This window comes from Convolutriloba macropyga, chromosome 6, assembly GCF_964194025.1.
Source record: "Convolutriloba macropyga chromosome 6, txConMacr16.3, whole genome shotgun sequence".
NCBI classification, from domain to species: domain Eukaryota; kingdom Metazoa; phylum Xenacoelomorpha; order Acoela; family Convolutidae; genus Convolutriloba; species Convolutriloba macropyga.
The window spans coordinates 20,829,591-20,842,876 of NC_134473.1; the positions used below are offsets into that span (position 1 = coordinate 20,829,591).

Here is a 13,286-nt window from a genome sequence, read left to right on the forward strand (position 1 = left end):
TCGCTAAAACGAGTGAGAAATGACGTCACGCGCGCAAATGCCGTTAGTGAGAGGCAGAAGTTATTCAGAAAATTTGACTTTTTCAGCTTTGCCGTGTGAACAAATGTAAAACGATAAAAGAGCGTCAGATGACGAAACAAAAAACATAGGACAAGTCCTGACGTACTATTCAAAAAATTTTCGATGACTAAAACAACTAGACCTAGAACGGACAATGAGACCATTTCTAAAAAAATCAGACGAAAAAAAAAAACAAATGTCAAAATGCTGCTAGGGAGAACAAAAAACCACTACTGAGATATGTAATTTTGATTCCAACAAAAAACTAGGTCCAGATTTAGATGTGAATGGAATGGGAAAACTATTTAGAAAAAAATCCGATCCAAAAAATCGAAATAGTTAAAATCAGAGTGAAATTGCCGCATGTGAACAAAAAACCACTACCGAGAAACCGAATTTTTGTTCAAACACCGTTTGCTTACTCTACTTTAAAATTAAAGCGAAAAAAAATCACGCCGCAAAACCACTCGCTTTTTCGCTCCATTTCCTGTTTCGGCGTGACCAAAATCACCACTCCAATTTGACTTCAAAAATCATGAGAATGTGTGAACAGATCTTAAAAAAACATAGCCGGAAGAATTCCGGAAACGACTCAAAGAGAAAATCCATTTAAACGCCATCTAACTACTCTACTCATCAAACAAAACGTGCCTTCACTAATTTATGATTATCTTGAAACAAAATCAAAAAACAAAAATGTGAAAACAATAAAATCAAATCTGTTAAAATACGATTAAAAATCTGATCAAATTTTGTTATAAATTGAGATCCCGAAAAAACTGTCTCTGCCAAAATAACTTCATCAAAACAACTAGAACTTACAAAAATCACTTTTTAGGCTAACATTATGAAAAAAAGCTCTTAAAAACAACTTTCCCTGAAAAACTGGAAAAGTTTTAATATTCCAAAAACATATGAATCCAAAGAAAAATTCACTTCTGCTAATATGGTATCCAGATGCTCGCAAAACAATAAGCATGTCATAGTAGGCAAAGAAACTTAGCTAAACACAGAAAAAAAAATCGAAAAACTGCAAGAAAAATAGTTCCAATTTCCGCCATTTTTTGTCATATTTCTCAACAAAAAATGATTCTTACCCACAAAACTGTAACCAATTGTTATCATAAAATTGCTCAAATAGAAGGGGTTTCTTCAATACCCATTTGAGCCAGTAAAACAACATCATCTTCTAAAAAACGCAAAAATTAGACCGAAAATCAGAAAAAATACATTAAAATCCTCCGAATTATCATAAAATTCATATTAATTTCCAGAAAGCTTCAAACCACTACCGAAACCAGCCTAAAATTAAAACAAAATCATAACAAAACCTCAACCAAAATAAATAAAAAAACTGCTTTAAAATGCCGCACGTGAACTAAAGTTTCGCTCGCTTAGAGAAAATTTTTTTCACACATCAATTTCTCGCTCTCTCAAAAAGCGCCAAAATCACTCCAAATTTTTTTACGCGTTTCGTTTCCCGCTTCAAAAATCACTCCAATAAAATTGATTAAAAAAAGGACTTCTCCAATACTCCTCTTCGAGTCGTAAAAAAGACAGTGCCCCAATACAATTCAAATTCTTTGAATTGTAAAAACCGAGAGCACCGCAATATAGCTACGCTCAGCTTACAGCTTCGCAGCTATAATAAATGTCCTAAATTCAACAACCGTTACAAAAAAGTGCCCCAAAAGATTCTTCGGGGCACTCCGATCCAACCATTGTAGATCATTTTTTATAGCTACCGCTGCAAAGGACTGATTTTTCCCGTGCACTACGTTGGAATACTCTGTGCATCACAGAGCACACGAGTTGCCTAGTTCTATGAACCTAAGAAATTTTGAAATTGATTTCAAAAAGAAGCCGAGAACCAACCCTTTTTTATCCAAAATTTGCGACCTTACTGAGACGCATATTGATTATTCAGGCAATTATGATACTTTGAAACTCTCAAACTACCTACAACTCAAGACAAGCATTTGTTTTCAACTTCGGTTCAGATCACTTTACGTCTTAATGCATAATCTATTTATTCAATTCTGGGCCTTTTTCGACGCCTGCAGGTAACGTACGCTTATTTGAAGTACGGGGAGGGGGAGGCTGAAACGAGGGAGCGTGGAGTTGGTTTCATCTTAATCTCCCTTTATTTAATGCAAAGTACTCTATTTATTCCATTCATCAGACAGTAAAATCGTGTTCATTGCCGTGTTTTCTTGTGTCCCACTAAAGAAACTCATCTGTCCTCCAAGTTTGCAGTTCCGTAGCCCCTAATCAACGGGAACTTTCAAAGTAAAAAGTAGACACTTGAAAGTTGTCGGCTTAGCGGCTTACGAATGCATTCGAGAAATCGCTTTGTTGGATCTGCGTTTTTAAATCAGAAATCCAGTGCAGTTGGATGCGCTCTAACAAAAACGTGAGTGGCATAGAAATTGAATTTGATCAAAGACAACCATAAACTGTAGCGGCGAGCGGCAGCTGGAACATTTATTATTAATTCATTGATACAAAATTTACATGGAAAGATATTTGTCTATTTATTAAATTGTGATAAACAAAAACAATAGTATAATTATTCAACCATTTTAATTAAGTTAATGCTAAAAGTTCTTCAAACTCGCCCCTCTGGAGCAGTAGTGAGTCATGTTAGATAGTAAGCCTTTTTACAGATGATGTTTTCTACGGCTTTCCCTCGTTCGCATTTATTGACAGAGTAGCAAATTTTTCGCCGTTTGAAATCTCGCTTCATTACTCATGTCGGCGATTGTGATGCATCAGAAAGAAAGGAGTTGAAAAAATCCAGCATAAAAGTTGTAATGGTTGTTACATAAAGCTTCTTCGTTTCGATTCAGTGACATCAATCACAGGCTGTGTATTTATCATGTTCGAAATTGACGTAATCGGTAGCAAACAACATAAGACGAAAAGGTAGAAATTGTTTGTGTAGGCTGGGTAAGAGTATAAAACAACATCAAACAATCCAAGGTAGCAATTAATTGATTTTGATACTACTAATAATTGTATTTGTGTGTTTGCGGCGGCAGGAAAGCATTTAAGGAGGTCCCGTTGTTCCCGTGCAGCAGAGAACAACGCACCGGTGTCATTGAGTTTTACTGACTGTATTAATGTAATAATGCTGTTTGTGTCGGTTTTTTTAAGTTGTAGGTAATAGTGAAAATAGTGAGGAGCGTAATATAAAAATATAAGGACATGATATCCAAAATATCCGTTCATCTCCATAAAATCTGATCATTGACTTATTAATAACAAATTTCCTCTGAGATAACTACTGATTAGGGTGGATAACTTCATTACTTTGCTGACAGGATCTCCAATGGAATACTTAACGCGCCTCAATGCCAACTTACTCTCATCCCAGTTTAACTTGGTAATCTGTGCGTTGCGTCTGTGTGCAGGTGGTTTGTGGATTTGGATCATTTTTCTGGCATCAGTGGGACACGGACTGTAAATTTGCGAATTAGGCCCAAAATTGGCATCCCAAACACTGTTTCGCCTCACGGCAACATCTTTCTGTATAAAACTGCTTCCTTACTGCCCCAAAACATTGCTCCACAACAATCATAGCTCTAACCACTGATAAGTAATAATTTATGCCCGTTTAATACCATATACGCAACTGTCGAGTAATTTAACAGCTAACATGAAGTCGCGAGAGGTAAAATCAGCGGCGATTTACGCTAACCCACAATCTCCAAGCCAGTCCCCAACGTCTTTTAATTGAATACCCACAGACACACGCACACATTCGCGACCAAGCTCTCACTACTAACTCGTTAGAAACTCGCAGATGTTTTGTACCGTTAAAACGAAAAAAATATGGTTCTATTTTTACTTCGGAGTGGTAGGATTTAAGTTTGTAAATTTCGGTGAACTTAACATGCTACAATTTGGATGTTGTATCATCGAATGGCAAAATACGCACAGCCACGTCAGTTTCGGGTAAACTTGCAATAAACGCGATATTATACGTAATAATCAGTGAAGAGGTTAAGTTGATTCAAATTGTAATAATTGCATTGCAAGAATAGGAATATTCTCTAAGCTATAACACAACAAGGGGTAGTAGGGAGAAATCAAAGATAAATTAGAAACTGCTTGCGTGATTCCTAAGGTTATTTAAATTCTAATTCCAACAGCACCTGACAACTAATTAGTCGGAGGATAGAACTTGTTCAATCGATGCGGCCAAGAGCTGTTGTTCTTCTTGTTTACTGGCTAGTTTTGCATATAGTACAGACAGCTAGCTAGCAGAGTGTGAAAAAGAGATAGAGCAGAGAAAGCGCAATTGAAAAGACAATAAAATTGGCGAGATAGAGAAAGAAATACGAGTAATAAACTAAAGTTCTCTGGGTGATAAAGAAACGAAACCGAAATAAGGATATAACAAAGTGAGCTCATACAATTTCGGGAGGTTTGTTGTTTGGTGGGGTGTTCGCTTGATGTCAACAACCTATCAATTACAGCAGCAGCTTAGGAGAGAGGAGATGAAAGAATTGGAGTTGATTGGCGGGTGGGTGGGTTAGGGGGGCAACAGGGTTGGGGCTCAAAGAGAACTGAAACTGAAGAAGAGCACAAGTGTAAATTGGAATGAATTTGATTTTGTTAATCTATCTAGTTACGGTAGCAGAGCCATCATCACATCAGTAAGTATCAACGACGTACGAAGCACTAGCGATATAAGCATCGTATCCACTTTTTAGACAACACAACACAACGCAACGCCAAATTGAATCTTTTAAACTGTTGCATGAGCGGTGGTAAAAGCAAGATCGTTGCCGCCTGACATTTGTCCATAAACTATGAATAGAGGCAGATAGGAGCTGAGAAAGATTTCAACTGTGTAAAGCATTGGTCCACGGAGTATAGCATGACAGTACAAAGCCACTTTTTGAACATCAATTTGCACCCTTGAAAGCTTTCTATTGTGCCTGAAACAATTATCTGAGGTAATAAGGTTTTCAAAATAGCAATTTCCACTAGGAGTTTGTTCAAATTCGAGGAAGAGGAGAAGCTTTTATCGGTCAGTTCCACTCGTTTAGAAAATGTGATATTTTGCTAGAAAACTAATCAACTTTTCCAAGTAAATAATCACGGCTCCACAAAACGCACCTATTTCAATTCTCCGTTTTCAGACAAGTAAAAAATTCTTAAAATTTTGTTCAAAAAGCTAAAAAGTTTGCTCAATAATTAGGCACAACCATTGGACTCATCAACACTTTCTTAAACGCAGATGCAAACTGTCAAACAAAGTCCCGAATTATTAAAGCAAATCCCACTAACGTCGGGCGAACTGCTCTCAGACTGGCAATCGTTTGGCTTCGTCAGTAGCTGGCTGCAACTTAGGGAGGTTAGCTTTAGGGGGTGACGCAACTGAGTGCGTGATGATAAGTGCGGACTAGTGCGAGCGTGCGGGGATACCGGTAGGAATGAGGGGGCTGAAGTGGGAAGAGCGTCAAACACAGCACCACCCTTCAAACGCCATGAAAATATATCTCTAAAACAGCTTCGGTGAATCGCCTACTTAAATACTAGAGAGCCGTAAGGCTCTAAAAGAACTTAATGTCCTCCTGGCTTTCCCTTTTAATCCCGTTTTTGAATTCAAAAAGTCAAATGGTCAGATGAAAAGAGTCACACGAAAAGTCGGAAGTAAGAAAACTCGCATAAAAAGAACAGCAGGAGCACATAATTGAAACAAACTTTGTTTGACAGCAAAAAAACTTTTAAAAAACGCAGATAAAATAAAACCCAATTGGCCTACAACTAAATGATCTACTAGGAGTTAAAGTTGATGGCAAAGACATGGTATCTCCTTAGTATGCTCGGATAAATAAAGCATATAATAGAATTGACCTTGAAACTGAATTTATTGGACTTTCGACAGCCAGCTATGAGTTTGAATTAAACAAAACACCAGTAAAAACTTCCGACAGATTACCGTTTGCTCCAAAAAAACTATTATTATTTCAAAATCTATCAATATTTGAATATTAAATTTCAAAAACATAGCGTTAGATGCCAGTACCATAGACAAGATGACGGGAAATATGATTATAACACAAAAAAATGGCAGGATTTTTATAATTGTCAAAAAGTGTTCGGGATTTGGTGCGGTTTCACTTAGATTACTCAAACATTATTCGGCTCCTAAACTCAATAAGCTCAATACTAATACCAGAAAGTACTCACTCTAATAAACTCTGATAACCTTGAAATGACAGGGCATACGTTTATTGCGTTTTTCTTGACATTGCCCTAATATCTACTCACTCTACTGCCTAAAACTGATGAATTAATAAATCCTAAACTCCATCACAAGTGAGGTAATCAAAAACTATGCGTGAAAAATATGAACATTGAATAGTTGAACAAACCAAGCCAAAAACCTCAAATTTTCAGCTAAATTATGGCATTGAAGTATAGACAATCAATCTCTCTTAAATTAAAAATAAGAGCACATTACGTGGCAGCTAACATAAATTTTGCTTGACGCTTACAAGACAAGGATAGAAAACAAAAACTGGAAAATGGAAATATTAGCGAGAAGATCTATGGATTCTGTTCTTCATGTTAGCAACACTGTAAATCTATGCCAGGAACCACACTTATCCAAAATTGATCTATGCCCCTTGCAGTAAAAAAAAACACGAAAATGACCACATAAAACCGACCAACGTCGGGTGAATTGCTCTCAAATGACCGGCGAACGGTTGCCTTCGTTGGTAGTAAGCTAGGCGTTTTGGTATGCTGGCATTAGGGAGTGGCGGGTTTCGGGTGGAGTTTGGAGGGGCTGGTCAAGCGTGCGCGGATAGGGATAAGAGATGGAGGGGGAATGGACGAGGTTGTGGGCCTGGACGCGGGGGTGTTGAAGTGCTGCAAGCGTGGACAGATGAATGACTGGGGGAGAACTAAAGGAGGGCGCTCAAAATTCTAAAAAACCGCCCTTCACGCAATTTTATACAGTTTCGGTTAATCGCATACTTAGAAACTAGTAAAGCCTAAAGCTTTAGGAGCTGATCGGCAACTTAACGGCTTCCGATTGATGACAAAAACTCCGGTTCTTATGTTGAAAAGTAGCGAGACAAAATCGGCCGAGCAAAAACTTACACTAGAAAACAGCCGGTAGAATAACGGAAAAGATTCGTACAATATAATCGCAAAACTAACATCATCTACATCAAAATTTTATAAAAAGACGAGCTAAAACAAAAAAATTGTTAGCATAATAAAGCAATAGAAAGTGTTTAAAATACACAATTCTTAGTTGAGGGGTATGCGCAGGCATTCGGGTTGTTTCCAGGTACGACGGGTGTGTGTGTGTGTGGGGGGGGGGGGTTCGTTGCTGGGGGTGGTAGTTTGGGGGTTTTGGTAGGTGGGTGAGTGGGAGGTTAGGTAGATTGCGGTGGAGGTAGGTAAATGTGGGTGGTTAGATGGGGGTTTTGTAGTTTTTATTTTCGATAGGGAGAAGGGACTGATATTGCAAAACTTTAAAATGACCTTTCGACCTTCAATATTACCAGCAGCTCATATAGAATCTATAACTAGTAACAACACTACTATTAAAGTCCAATGTTCGAAAACAGAAGTCAACGTTCAATAACAGCTCAATGTTCGACCAGAAAAAGTTCAAATTATAAAAAAAACACCACCTTCTTCAGCTAAAAACACAAAATTCACTAAGGGGGACTTCAAATAATGTCATCAAAGATTATATACCACTATATAACAAAATGGCCCAGCAAAATATTCCATTGTAAAAGACATTTGAGAGGCTGACAGTTATTATTAAAGAGAGAATACCAATAAAACCCAAATATTTTAAATAGAAAAGGAGAGCGCATAAAGCGGCTTCATTCGCTCGTGGCCACCATTGAACACTGATATCCTACACGATGTGGTCTTAAACAAATAGGTTAATTTCAGCCTGGGCAAATGGATTAATATTCATGACAATTAGCAGTACACAGCAGGGAACTTTGATAACTCAATGCACTAAGTTTTAAACCATTAAGTCTTAGAGCCCGCGCTTTCTGGTTTATTAGGTTTCTTTCAATTTAGCATTTTCCGCTCAACTGCATTCATGTGAATGTGGAGTTCGCGCGAAAGTGGTGACTTATGTAAAACGAAAAAAGAAATTAAACAACATGCAACAAGTCCGTGTTACAATTCGAACGAATTGAAGACACCACTTTCAGAACTCTTAGCAAAATATTTTCTGTTAATAAAGTATCCATATACCAAGAAGTCCACTGAATTAAACAGAGCACTGCAAAAAATCTCGAACTTCCTTCATTTCTATTTTAGAAAAATATGTAAAAATAAGTTAGAAAAAACCTATTAGGTCCCACGACGTTAACCTCAAAAAATCTTTACACAATGTGCATGAGCCAACGATTGCTGTCAAAAATGAGAAAAGGTGTCAGAACAATGAAAGGGACCCACAACGCTACAAAACATAGGAACCAAAAATTGCCTATATTTATTTGAAAAATCCATAAATTGCAAAACAAATCAGAATAACTTAGCCTCATTAGAGAGCCATTCACCCCTGCCATCAAAGACAAAAAGTAGCAGAACAACAAAACGGGCAACATTTAAAAATCACCTAAATTTCAAGAACATAGACGGCAGATTACCGGAAAATAGACACTTTTGGCCTTCCATGGACTTGAAACACATTGACCACCAGTCCTTTAAGAGACCACTAGACTTTAAAATAAAAACATAGCAGGACAAGTCCTGAACTACAATCCAAAAAATTGAATGAAAAATGAGAACTTATATTCTCGACCAGAAGATCAATCCCAGCCAAAAAGACAAAATAGTAGATAAGAAATGAAAATAATCAAACAAACTAATCAACTAAAAATTGCTACAGCTTTTACCATGAAGGCCAGATATGATACAATTCAATATAATCAGTAACTCACCCACAACCCCTGAAAGAGTTTTGTTTGCCACTAAAGGCAGAGCATTACCACTCGAAACTATGCAGTATCCTGTTATCAAACCCTAGAGGAGGTTCCTTGACACCTAGGGCTGAAAACAAAACAAATCACAATTTCCAAACCTTGAAAATAGTAATAATTAGTATAAATTTTTGAGTTTATATGTTCGGAGTACCAAAACATATAGGTCTTAAAGTGATCTTAAAAATTAATTATGTCTTGCAAAAGACCTTTGTCAAATTTTACAAACCTCAATTTTAGACTGGTCCAAAAAAAATTCGAAAGAAAAACGCAAAAAAATGAATGATTATCGGCTCAAAAACTCTTTGAAAATGACCCTTTAACCTTGAATTATGGCCATCCCAGTAGCGTCAACACTCTAAGCACTTGAAGACTACTAAGGCCTCTAATGAAACTTGATGCCAGCTGAGCTTTACCTGTTTATCCCGTTTTGAAAGCTCAAAGTCAGGAAAGAAGGTGTGCAAACATCTTACAAAAAGACAGAGCACCAATAATACACTCCAATTTTCGGGTTGTAAAAACCAAGCTGTCCCCAAAAAACCACCATGTCCCACGAATACTACTAAAATCTTTGAAAAAAGGTGATAGCAAGCTCAATGAAAGTGTCAAAAATTTTATCCGAAGTCTCATTAGTTTCGATAAGGATGATGAATTAGGACTTAAAATTGGAGGACAAAAGTTCATCACTAAAAGCAACTAGCAGTATACTCAGAGGACCTACGATACTCAATTCACTTAAATTTTAACCATTAAGTCTTAGTACCGGCGCTTTATTGCTTTATGCACTTTTTTATTCTAATTTTTGTTAATGACTGTATTTGCGTAAATAAATCTGGAATGAATCTAAATTCCATTCAGTTGAAACCGTAATTGAGATAACTCGCGTCAGTCAAACGTGAAAGTTAAATGAAGAACATGAGACAAGTACTAAATTATTCGTGCTTAAGCGGTGGAAACTAACCCGGCTGAACCTTTAAGCGTGGAAACTAACCCGGCTGAACCTTCTTCAACCGTAAGCACTTGAAGACTACTAAGGCCTCTAATGAAACTTGATGCCAGCTGAGCTTTACCTGTTTATCCCGTTTTGAAAGCTCAAAGTCATGAAAGAAGGTGTGCAAACATCTTACAAAAAGACAGAGCACCAATAAAACACTCCAATTTTCGGGTTGTAAAAACCAAGCTGTCCCCAAAAAACCACCATGTCCCCACGAATACTACTAATATCTTTGAAAAAAGGTGATATCAAGCTCAATGAAAGTGTCAAAAATTTTATCCGAAGTCTCATTAGTTTCGATAAGGATGATGAATTAGGACTTAAAATTGGAGGACAAAAGTTCATCACTAAAAGCAACTAGCAGTATACTTTGAGGACCTACGATACTCAATTCACTTAATTTTTAACCATTAAGTCTTAGTACCGGCGCTTTATTGCTTTATGCACTTTTTTATTCTAATTTTTGTTAATGACTGTATTTGCGTAAATGTGGAATGAATTCTATATTCCATTCAGTTGAAACCGTAATTGAGGTAATTCGCGTCAGTCAAACGTGAAAGTTAAATGAAGAACAAGGGACAAGTCCTAAATTATTCGTGCTTAAGCTGTGGAAACTAACCCGGCTGAACCTTTAAGCGGTGGAAACTAACCCGGCTGAACCTTCTTCAACTCTAATCACTTGACTACTAAGTCCTCTAATGAAACTTGATGCCAGCTGAGCTTTACCTGTTTATCCCGTTTTGAAAGCTCAAAGTCATGAAAGAAGGTGTGCAAACATCTTACAAAAAGACAGAGCACCAATAATAAACTCCAATTTTCGGGTTGTAAAAAACCAAGCTGTCCCCAAAAACCCACGATGTCCCCACGAATACTACTAATATCTTTGAAAAAAGGTGATATCAAGCTCAATGAAAGTGTCAAAAATTTTATCCGCAGTCTCATTAGCTTCGATAAGGATGATGAATTAGTACTTAAAATTGGAGGACAAAAGTTCAATACTAAAAGCGACTAGCAGTATACTTAGAGGACCTTCGATACTCAATTCACTTAATTTTTAACCATTAAATCTTAGTACCGGGGCTTTATTGCTTTATGCACTTTTTTATTCTAATTTTTGTTAATGACTGTATTTGCGTAAATAAATCTGGAATGAATTCTAAATTCCATTCAGTTGAAACCGTAATTGAGGTAATTCGCGTCAGTCAAACGTGAAAGTTAAGTGAAGAACATGGGACAAGTCCTAAATTATTCGTGCTTAAGAGGTGGAAAATCACCCGGCTGAACCTTTGAGCGGTGGAAACTAACCCGGCTGAACCTTCTTCAACTCTAAGCACTTGAAGACTAATAAGTCCTCTAATGAAACTTGATGCCAGCTGAGCTTTACCTGTTTATCCCGTTTTGAAAGCTCAAAGTCATGAAAGAAGGTGTGCAAACATCTTACAAAAAGACAGAGCACCAATAATAAACTCCAATTTTCGGGTTGTAAAAAACCAAGCTGTCCCCAAAAACCCACGATGTCCCCACGAATACTACTAATATCTTTGAAAAAAGGTGATATCAAGCTCAATGAAAGTGTCAAAAATTTTATCCGCAGTCTCATTAGCTTCGATAAGGATGATGAATTAGTACTTAAAATTGGAGGACAAAAGTTCAATACTAAAAGCGACTAGCAGTATACTTAGAGGACCTTCGATACTCAATTCACTTAATTTTTAACCATTAAATCTTAGTACCGGGGCTTTATTGCTTTATGCACTTTTTTATTCTAATTTTTGTTAATGACTGTATTTGCGTAAATAAATCTGGAATGAATTCTAAATTCCATTCAGTTGAAACCGTAATTGAGGTAATTCGCGTCAGTCAAACGTGAAAGTTAAGTGAAGAACATGGGACAAGTCCTAAATTATTCGTGCTTAAGAGGTGGAAAATCACCCGGCTGAACCTTTGAGCGGTGGAAACTAACCCGGCTGAACCTTCTTCAACTCTAAGCACTTGAAGACTAATAAGGCCTCTAATGAAACTTGATGCCAGCTGAGCTTTACCTGTTTATCCCGTTTTGAAAGCTCAAAGTCATGAAAGAAAGTGTGCAAACATCTTAAAAAAAGACAGAGCACCAATAATACACTCCAACTTTTGGGTTGTAAAAACCAAGCTCTCCCCAAAAAACCACCATGTCCCCACGAATACTACTAATATCTTTGAAAAAAGGTGATATCAAGCTCAATGAAAGTGTCAAAAATTTTATCCGAAGTCTCATTAGTTTCGATAAGGATGATGAATCAGGACTTGAAACTGGAGGACAAAAGTTCATTACTAAAAGCGACTAGCAGTAAACTTAGAGGACCTCCGATACTCAATTCACTTAATTTTTAACCATTAAGTCTTAGTACCGGGGCTTTATTGCTTTATGCACTTTTTTATTCTAATTTTTGTTAATGACTGTATTTGCGTAAATAAATGTGAAATGAATTCTATATTCCATTCAGTTGAAACCGTAATTGAGTTAATTCGCGTCAGTCAAACGTGAAAGTTAAATGAAGAACATGAGACAAGTACTAAATTATTCGTGTTTAAGCGGTGGAAACTAACCCGGCTGAACCTTTAAGCGTGGAAACTAACCCGGCTGAACCTTCTTCAACCGTAAGCACTTGAAGACTACTAAGGCCTCTAATGAAACTTGATGCCAGCTGAGCTTTACCTGTTTATCCCGTTTTGAAAGCTCAAAGTCATGAAAGAAGGTGTGCAAACATCTTACAAAAAGACAGAGCACCAATAAAACACTCCAATTTTCGGGTTGTAAAAACCAAGCTGTCCCCAAAAAACCACCATGTCCCCACGAATACTACTAAAATCTTTGAAAAAAGGTGATATCAAGCTCAATGAAAGTGTCAAAAATTTTATCCGAAGTCTCATTAGTTTCGATAAGGATGATGAATCAGGACTTAAAACTGGAGGACAAAAGTTCATTACTAAAAGCGACTAGCAGTAAACTTAGAGGACCTCCGATACTCAATTCACTTAATTTTTAACCATTAAGTCTTAGTACCGGCGCTTTATTGCTTTATGCACTTTTTTATTCTAATTTTTGTTAATGACTGTATTTGCGTAAATGTGGAATGAATTCTATATTCCATTCAGTTGAAACCGTAATTGAGGTAATTCGCGTCAGTCAAACGTGAAAGTTAAATGAAGAACAAGGGACAAGTCCTAAATTATTCGTGCTTAAGCTGTGGAAACTAACCCGGCTG

The 13,286-nt window shown here is 37.0% G+C and overlaps 1 protein-coding gene across 10 annotated transcripts in view; it reads right to left on the minus strand.

Moving 5' to 3' along the window:
* Positions 1-2,478: 2,478 nt before the first annotated feature.
* The window catches only part of LOC142341563 (protein phosphatase 3 catalytic subunit alpha-like), a 126,702-nt gene continuing 115,894 nt past the window's right edge, over positions 2,479-13,286 (minus strand). For 9 of the 10 annotated variants that reach the window (XM_075392601.1, XM_075392600.1, XM_075392599.1 and 6 more), the window contains one exon: positions 2,479-5,006. The gene's annotated coding sequence lies outside the window, so the exon portion shown is untranslated. Of the gene's footprint in view, positions 5,007-5,358; positions 5,548-13,286 lie in introns of all 10 variants that reach the window. The other variant, XM_075392594.1, reaches the window with a different exon arrangement.